Genomic DNA, 9378 nt, shown 5'->3' with positions numbered 1-9378 from the left:
TTAATGGATCAAAGTAATTCATCCAACATAGCAAAAGAGGCAATGCGAAATAAAAGACAGAATCTGTCAAAACAGAACAGTCCGTAAAGATGGATTTTATAAGGCCACCAGACTTGCTCAAACGAAAATGCTCATATTGAATGAAAGTTGCGTACATATCTGAGGATCATGCTCGTAAATTGGCTTAATTTTGTGAGCTACCTACAGGGAGGTAGACCCAGATTCGTGACAGCAAAGAAATCTGGAACTGCGCAGTAATCCAAATCTAGTACTTACTTTTCTATCAAAGACTTTACTTGGCACAACAAAACATAAAACTAAGATAAGGAGAGGTTGCTACAGTAGTAAACAACTTCCAAGACACAAATATAAAACAAAAATACTGGAGTAAAAACATGGGTTGTCTCCCATAAGCGCTTTTCTTTAACGCCTTTCAGCTAGGCGCGGAAAGTGTATCTCAAGTATTATCACGAGACGAAGCATTGATATCATAAGCTCCCCCATTTGTGGTGGTACTATGGGCTTTGTCAATTTTAGGCCTATAATAATATTTCTTTGGTTTAGGCATTTTAGAGACATACATAAACTTTTGCTCCTTTCCCACATAAGCTTTCTCTCCAAACTGTAAAGATGAAAAGGTTGAACCCAAGGTTCCCATAGCTTTTTCAAGTTCGCCAATCCTATTAATTTGATTATCATGGTCAACACAAGTTCCTAGGACACTAATTCTTTCATCAATTCCTCCTAAGGATTTATCAAGTTCATCAGTTTTATCAAGTAATATCTCCAACTTAGTTTCAACACTCGGAAAATTTTTCTCTATGGTTTCCAATTTTTTCATAACATCCTCAAGGGAGGTTTCAATTTTAGTTTCATTAACAGGTGGTGTTCCAAATAAACTCTCAATAATGCAGCTAGCTTCTAAAGCGGGAGCACCTAGGAAGTTACCTCCGCGAGACAATCAAGAACATATCTATTCCAGCTAGAGATACCAACATAAAAATTCCTGAGTAGGATAGCAGTGGAGTGTTTCTTAGTGCACCTATTATGGGCATCACTAATTCTATACCAAGCATCTTTTAAACATTCTCCCCCTTGTTTCTTAAATGAACGAACTTCAACTTCGGGATTACTCATTTTAGCGGTAGTAAATAAAGCAAACTAGATAAAGTAATTGCAAGTAAACTAATTTTTTTTGTGTTTTCGATATAGCAAACAAGACAGTAAATAAAGTAAAACTAGCAACTAATTTTTTTGTGTTTTGATATAAGTGCAGCAAACAAAGTAGTAAATAAAATAAAGCAAGACAAAAACAAAGTAAAGAGATTGAGAAGTGGAGACTCCCTTGCAGCGTGTCTTGATCTCCCCAGCAACGGCGCCGTAAATTTGCTTGATGCGTGTAATTGACACGTCCGTTGGGAACCCCAAGAGGAAGGTGTGATGCGCACAGCGGCAAGTTTCCCTCGCAAGAAACCAAGGTTTAATCGAACCAGTAGGAGTCAAGAAGCACGTTGAAGGTTGATGGCGGCGGATGTAGTGCGGCGCAACACTGAGATTCCGCGCCAACGTGGAACCTGCACAACACAACCAAAGTACTTTGCCCCAACGAAACAAGTGAGGTTGTCAATCTCACCGGCTTGCTGTAACAAAGGATTAACCGTATTGTGTGGAAGATGATTGTTTGCAAGAAAATAGTAAAGAACAAGTATTGCAGCAGATTTGTATTTCAAGTATTAAAAGAATGGACCGGGGTCCACAGCTCACTAGAGGTGTCTCTCCCATAAGATAAAAGCATGTTGGGTGAACAAATTACAGTCGGGCAATTGACAAATAGAGAGGGCATAACAATGCACATACATGACATGATAAGTATAGTGACATTTAATTGGGCATTACGACAAAGTACATAGACCGCCATCCAACTGCATCTATGCCTAAAAGTCCACCTTCGAGTTATCATCCGAACCCCTCCAGTATTAAGTTGCAAAGCAACAGACAATTGCATTAAGTATGGTGCGTAATGTAATCAACAACTACATCCTCTGACATAGCGCCAATGTTTTATCCCTAGTGGCAACAAGCACAACACAACCTTAGAACTTTCGTCACCGTCCTGGTGTCAATGCAGCATGAACCCACTATCGAGCATAAATACTCCCTCTTGGAGTTAAAAGTAAAAACTTGGCCGAGCCTCTACTAGTAACGGAGAGCATGCAAGATCATAAACAACACATATGTAATAACTTGATAATTAACATGACATGGTATTCTCTATCCATCGGATCCCGACAAACACAACATATAGAATTACAGATAGATGATCTTGATCATGTTAGGCAGCTCACAAGATCCAACAATGAAGCACAATGAGGAGAAGACAACCATCTAGCTACTGCTATGGACCCATAGTCCAGGGGTGAACTACTCGCTCATCACTCCGGAGGCGACCATGGCGGTGTAGAGTCCTCCGGAGATGAATCCCTCTCCGGCAGGGTGCCGGAGGAGATCTCCGAATCCCCGAGATGGGATCGGCGGCGGCGGCGTCTCGCTAAGGTTTTCCGTATCGTGGTTTTTCGCATCGGGGTTTCGCGACGGAGGCTTTAAGTAGGCGGAAGGGCGAGTCGGGGGCCAGACGAGGGGCCCACACCATAGGGCGGCGCGGGCCCCCCCTTGGCCGCGCCGCCATGTGGTGTCGCCACCTCGTGGCCCCACTTCGTATGTTCTTCGGTCTTCTGGAAGCTCCGTGGAAAAATAGGCCCCTGGGTCTTTGTTTCGTCCAATTCCGAGAATATTTCGTTACTAGGATTTCTGAAACCAAAAACAGCAAAAAAACAGAACTGGCACTTCGGCATCTTGTTAATAGGTTAGTTCCAGAAAATGCACGAATATGACATAAAGTGTGCATAAAACATGTAGGTATCATCAATAATATGGCATAGAACATAAGAAATTATCGATACGTCGGAGACGTATCAAAGACCCCACGCTGAAAGCAAGAAATGCGATCGGGTCATTAACAGCCACCGCGCAGATTGATCCTCGTCGCAGCCGGGGACGAACCACTTAGCGCGACCAAATCGCCATGGCCTACTGATACGTCTCCGACGTATCGATAATTTCTTATGTTCCATGCCATATTATTGATGATACCTACATGTTTTATGCACACTTTATGTCATATTCGTGCATTTTCTGGAACTAACCTATTAACAAGATGCCGAAGAGCCGCTTGTCGTTTTCGCTGTTTTAGGTTCCGTAAATCCTAGTAACGAAATATTCTCGAATTGGACGAAATCAAAACCCGGGGTCCTATTTTGCCACGAAGCTTCCGAAGACCGAAGAGGAGTCGAAGTGGGGCCACGAGGGGCCGCCACCATAGGGCGGCGCGGCCCGGGTCTTGGCCGCGCCGACCTGTAGTGTGGGGCCCCCGTGTGGCCCCCCACGTTGCCCTTCCGCCTACTTAAAGCCTCCGTCGCGAAACCCCGATGCGAAGAACCACGATACGGAAAACCTTCCGCAGACGCCGCCGCCGCCAATCCCATCTCGGGGATTCGGAGATCTCCTCCGGCACCCCGCCGGAGAGGGGATTCATCTCCCGGAGGACTCTACACCGCCATGGTCGCCTCCGGAGTGATGAGTGAGTAGTTCACCCCTGGACTATGGGTCCATAGCAGTAGCTAGATGGTTGTCTTCTCCTCATTGTGCTTCATTGTTGGATCTTGTGAGCTGCCTAACATGATCAAGATCATCTATCCGTAATACTCTATGTTGTGTTTGTCGGGATCCGATGGATAGAGAATACCATGTTATGTTAATTATCAAGTTATTACATATGTGTTGTTTATGATCTTGCATGCTCTCCGTTATTAGTAGAGGCTCGGCCAAGTTTTTGCTCTTAACTCCAAGAGGGAGTATTTATGCTCGATAGTGGGTTCATGCCTCGCATTGACACCTGGGACAAGTGACGAAAGTTCTAAGGTTGTGTTGTGTCGTTGCCACTAGGGATAAAACATTGATGCTATGTCCGAGGATGTAGTTATTGATTACATTACGCACCATACTTAATGCAATTGTCTCGTTGCTTTGCAACTTAATACCGGAAGGGGTTCGGACGATAACCCGAAGGTGGACTTTTTAGGCATAGATGCAGCTTGGATGGCGGTCTATGTACTTTGTCGTAATGCCCAATTAAATCTCACCGTACTTATCATGACATGTATGTGCATTGTTATGCTCTCTCTATTTGTCAATTGCCCGACCGTAATTTGTTCACCCAACATGCTTTTATCTTATGGGAGAGACACCTCTAGTGAACTGTGGACCCCGGTCCATTCTTTAATACCTGAAATACAAATCTGCTGCAATACTTGTTTTACTGTTTTCTGCAAACAATCATCTTCCACACAATACGATTAATCCTTTGTTACAGCAAGCCGGTGAGATTGACAACCTCACTGTTTCGTTGGGGCAAAGTACTTTGGATTATGTTGTGCAGGTTCCACGTTGGCGCCGGAATCCCTGGTGTTGCGCCGCACTACATCCCGCCGCCATCAACCTTCTGTTATCACCAGATTTTGGCCAAATCAGGAGACAGACCGTAAGAGAGATGGGCTTGAAGGATATACGCGTGAAGGATCTCTGAAGCGGCCTTGCACGAGACTTTGGGCTAAATTGCCCGTGTATCTGTATTATAGTAGATCGCATCTTAGTTTAGAAGTTAGAGTTTAACCCGTGCACGGTTCGGTGCACGCCTGAATTAGAAAGTCCCCCGGACTATAAATATGTATCTAGGGTTTATGAAATAAACAACAATCACGTTCACCACAAACCAATCTAGGCGCATCGCCAACTCCCCGTCTCGAGGGTTTCTTCCGGGTAGCACCATGCTGCCTAGATCGCATCTTGCGATCTAGGCAAGACACGTTTATTCGTCATTCATGCGTTGCTCGTATCGAAGCCTTTTTGATGGCGAGCAACGTAGTTATCATAGATGTTTTAGGGTTAGCATTGTTCATCATATCATATGCTATCGTCGTGCAACCCTTAGGCATCTAGCCGCCCTTACGCCTATCTTGGGTGTAAGGGCGGCACCCCGCTTGATCATTGTTTAGTAGACCCGATCCGTTATGATTGCTCATTGTTCTTCAAGGATTAGTTTAATATCTGCATCGTTAGGCCTTACAAACGGGTCGAAGGATCCAGGTGGCGCGTAGGGTGTAGTTTGCTAGCCCTAGACAGGATGTTCCGAGGATCAACTTCGTGTTGGTTTTTAGGCCTTGTCTAGGGTCGGTTTACGATCACCGTGCGTGGCCGCCGGGCTCGATCACGAGTAGGATGTTCCGATTATGCGGTGAAAACCCCAAATCGTAGTAGGTCGCTTTAGCTTTATCTTGATCAAGCAGGACCACCATCTGATCGTACACCTCGTACGCATCATGGGTGGATCGGCTCTTTGAGCCGATTCACAGGACAACCGGAGAGCCGATCGAGGCTCGTATTTAACGTTTACGTGTATGCCATGCAGGAAACTAAGCGAGGCATCATCCAACACCTTCCTGACCAGGTATAGGTCAGGTGGCACGCCCTTGCATCAGCATCGGACGTGCGTGCCGAAGGCTTTGCGGGCCGTCGCTCGGAGGGACCAGGGCCAGCCGCAGTCCTGGGAGATTCCCGGCTCTACGGTGTTGCCCGTCGCTGCCCGCCGGTGGGTTTCTGACCGCAACACATTCTGGCACGCCCGGTGGGACCATCTTCGACAACATCCACGTCAACACCTGCGTCCGAGATGGCGGACGAACCGATCAAGTACGAGGATCTCCCTGCGGAGCACAAGAAGAAATACGATGAGCTGAAGGCCATCTGTGAAGCCGAACTCATCGGCTCCTTTGAGAAGACCCGGTCGCACGGCATCAGGTTTAAAGGATTCACTCCCCAAGGCGTTCTTGATGGTTTGGATCTGTCTCTCCCTACGGAGGAACATACTAGAGCCCTGCGGCAGGAAATCAACTGCGTTGTGGCTCATTCGCTGCATCGGCATTCCGAGAGCCTGGTGAATACTTTGGAGCGCGTCGCGCTTCATGTGGTCCAAGAAATCATGAAGCATCATTACTCCCCCTCAGGACCTGTGCTAGGGACTCACCAGGGAGAGATGCAACTCCACACCAGGCCACCATTGCCGTACGCGATGGCAGCCCCACAACAACAAGGTTCACCGACATACGTTGTCTACAAGGTTGGAGGTGATCCTGGCGACTATCAATTCCTATATGAGCCGCCCAAGGAGATCCCACATGGATACGTGTGCACATACGTGCCGGACTGCAACAACTGGACGCAAGCGATCCAGACTCCAACAGGAGGGATTGCCGGAGCAGGAGCAATTGTTACGGCAGGAGGGATGGCTGCAGCAGCAGGGGGTTTGGGAGCAGACGCTGAGAAACAAGCGTGGCTAGCTAAATACGCCACTGCACCAAGTCCCGAAAGCTCAACTGCTACAGCTTCCACCGTGGATCAGATCAGTGCAGTCCTAAGAGACCAGTTCGGCATCATGCCAAAGAAGAAAATAATCGGCTATTCCAAGCCGTACCCCAACGAGTTTGACCTGATCCCGCTGCCACTTAAGTATCGGCTCCCTGACTTCACAAAATTCAGTGGATCAGAAGGATCTAGCTCCATCGAGCACGTAAGCCGATACCTGGCCCAGCTAGGCATGGTTTCAGCATCGGATCAGTTGCGTGTGAGGTTCTTTGCGCAATCTCTCACCGGTCCAGCTTTTGGGTGGTACACCTCGTTGCAGCCAAATTCAGTTCGATCATGGAAGCAACTGGAAGAGCAGTTTCACACACAATATCATTCGAAGCTATCGAAGCCGGCATTGCCGATCCGACCCGAGTTCGGCAAAGGCGAGGAGAAACAGATATCCGAATACATTCAACGTTTCAGAACCGTCAAGAACCGATGTTATTCGGTTCATTTCTCCGAGAAAGAAGCAAGCCGAGCTGGCCGTGGCAGGCCTCGCAGCGCCACTCAAGGATCTGACGTTCCAAGTGGAGTACAATTCGTTGGCGCACATGGTCCAGAGACTAACGTTGTATGAACAGCGCCACCCAGAACTGTACCAAGACAAGTACAAGCTCACGATAGGCCTGGTCGATGCTGAGGCGGATGAAGATCCTTCCGAAGATCAGAAAGTCGCGGTGGCTGAATGGGCTCGGCCGGCAGTACCTGTGTCCTGCAAATGGGTGAATCAACCAAGGCCGCCAAGAGGGTTTGACTTTGACCTGAGCAAAGCTGAGCAGATTTTTGATTTGCTGCTGAAGGAGGAACAGTTGAAGTTACCCGAAGGCCACAAAATCCCCACGTCACAGGAGGTGAACGGTAGGCCATACTGCAAATGGCATCACACGTTCACTCACGCCACCAACGACTGCAAAGTATTGCGCTCACAGATTCAAATGGCGATAGAATCAGGCCGATTAACTTTCGGACAATTTGCTATGAAGGTTGACACACGTCCGTTCCCTGGCGTCAACATGGTGGATCTTAGCCACTCCATAGGGCGCAAGCCAGAGTTTTCCTTTGATGTCAACATGGCAGGGCTTGTGAATCGCCATAGCAAAGAAAAAGCAGAGAGCAGCCACTCCCATGGCAAGGATAAAGAGGAGGCCGATCCACGCGACCGGCCCCATGATGACGATAGACGGTACCTGACCGAGGAGGAAGTGAGAAGCGTGCGGTATCAACGTCCACTCTCCGCGCACCTCCTTAACAAATATGAACAGCAGTATGACCAACGTCGGCGCTACGACGTAGATGATGAGAGACATCGTCGGTCTGATGAAGAGGTCAGGAGGTATCGTCGGCATGACAGAAACAACAACGGGTACGAGCTTCACGCTAGAGGGAGGTCAAGGGAGCAAGATAACATGGATAGGCATTGGGACTGTCCTTTCTTTAAACATTGTTGGGACTCAGGAATGAGCCGATTGCCAACAATCGAGAACTGCCCAGAATGCAGACAGCAAAGGAAGATGACAAACGAGGTTTCAGTGTTCAAGCGTCTAGGGCCTCTCCCACCTCCGAACAAGCAAGCTGAGTCGTCTCAAGAAGAAGACTTTGAGGAGTCAGATGGTGAAGAAGATAGGTATCACCGGCCAAGGTGGTGCCCTGATGGACTCAGCCATTCTCAGAAGCGTAGGGTGCAGCGGCTACGAAACCTGGAGGAAGCCGAGGCACGCACTCGTACACGTTGAGGAAAGCACGGCCCGATCTGGCCGTGAAAATTCAGCAAACGTTGGAGACGGTGGCGCGCCCGCCGAAGAAAGTGTGGTGCCCTAAACAGACAAAAGCCGATGCAGAGGCATCGGCTGATACAAACATAGTGTCCATGATCTTAACAGAGTAGCAAAGTCCAAGACAATGGACGTACGTGGCGAGGCCGATCCCAGCGATCGGCCCCCAAAAAAAGGGAAAGCAGAAATCTCATCTCAAGCATGCCACGTAGCTACAGTAAGAAATCAAGACATGGTAAAGCTTCACTAAGCATTGCACATGAAGAAGGAGGCCGTTTCTAGCAATCGGCCAAAATTATCCTCACCATACATTCTGCCTGGGTTCAGCATTGATCTAACAGGGAATACTTGAAGAGCCGATACCCTCAATTACTTGAAAGAATCGGCTCGGGGGGCACCTAGGTGGATAAAACACGAGGATCTGAAGTTGAAGTGGCTTTCAAATGCCCAGCAGCCCAAGATATTCTTTGATGATGGGTATTGAAGTATGGGGGCCGATACATAAATCGGCCGTAAAAAATTCAAAAAAAATTTAAGCACAGCCGATGCGCAGACATCGACTTAAGGATAGAAAGCCGATGCATGGCCATCGACTCAAGAGGTACAATTGTTATAAGCAGTGGCTCAATGGAGCAGGTGTCGGGTTATGAGGAGAGGCTCTACTGGATGAACTCCTAAATGGAATTGTTTGGTGATTCAGATCCTCTCTTCAAGAACCTCCAACTTCTTTTTGCAATTATTCGAGTCCGCAATATCAGCTGGGGCAAGTTTGAGGGATCACAACCCTGATCAACAACAAGAACAGCATGGACGTACAGATCAGGTTAGGGATGGGTTGCATCAATCCGCCAAAGGTAAGGAGCCGATCTGATCAGCAAGACGCAAGAAGTGAACTGGAAAAGCTCGGGGGGCAGCTCACCCTGGAGGTTCTCTGCTCTGGGGAGCCGATTTTGTTGAAATCGGCTGGCTCCGCATTATGACTTGGAAGACGATGGTGGCACATTCGGTTGGCTCACTGCTGTTCTCGCCTTGACTGAGGCTCGGGGGGCAACTGACTTCGTAAATACTCTGTTCTTAAAGAAGCCGA

The sequence above is a fragment of the Lolium rigidum genome, chromosome 3, assembly GCF_022539505.1.
Source record: "Lolium rigidum isolate FL_2022 chromosome 3, APGP_CSIRO_Lrig_0.1, whole genome shotgun sequence".
NCBI classification, from domain to species: Eukaryota; Viridiplantae; Streptophyta; class Magnoliopsida; order Poales; family Poaceae; genus Lolium; species Lolium rigidum.
Note: the sequence above shows the minus strand (reverse complement) of the source record.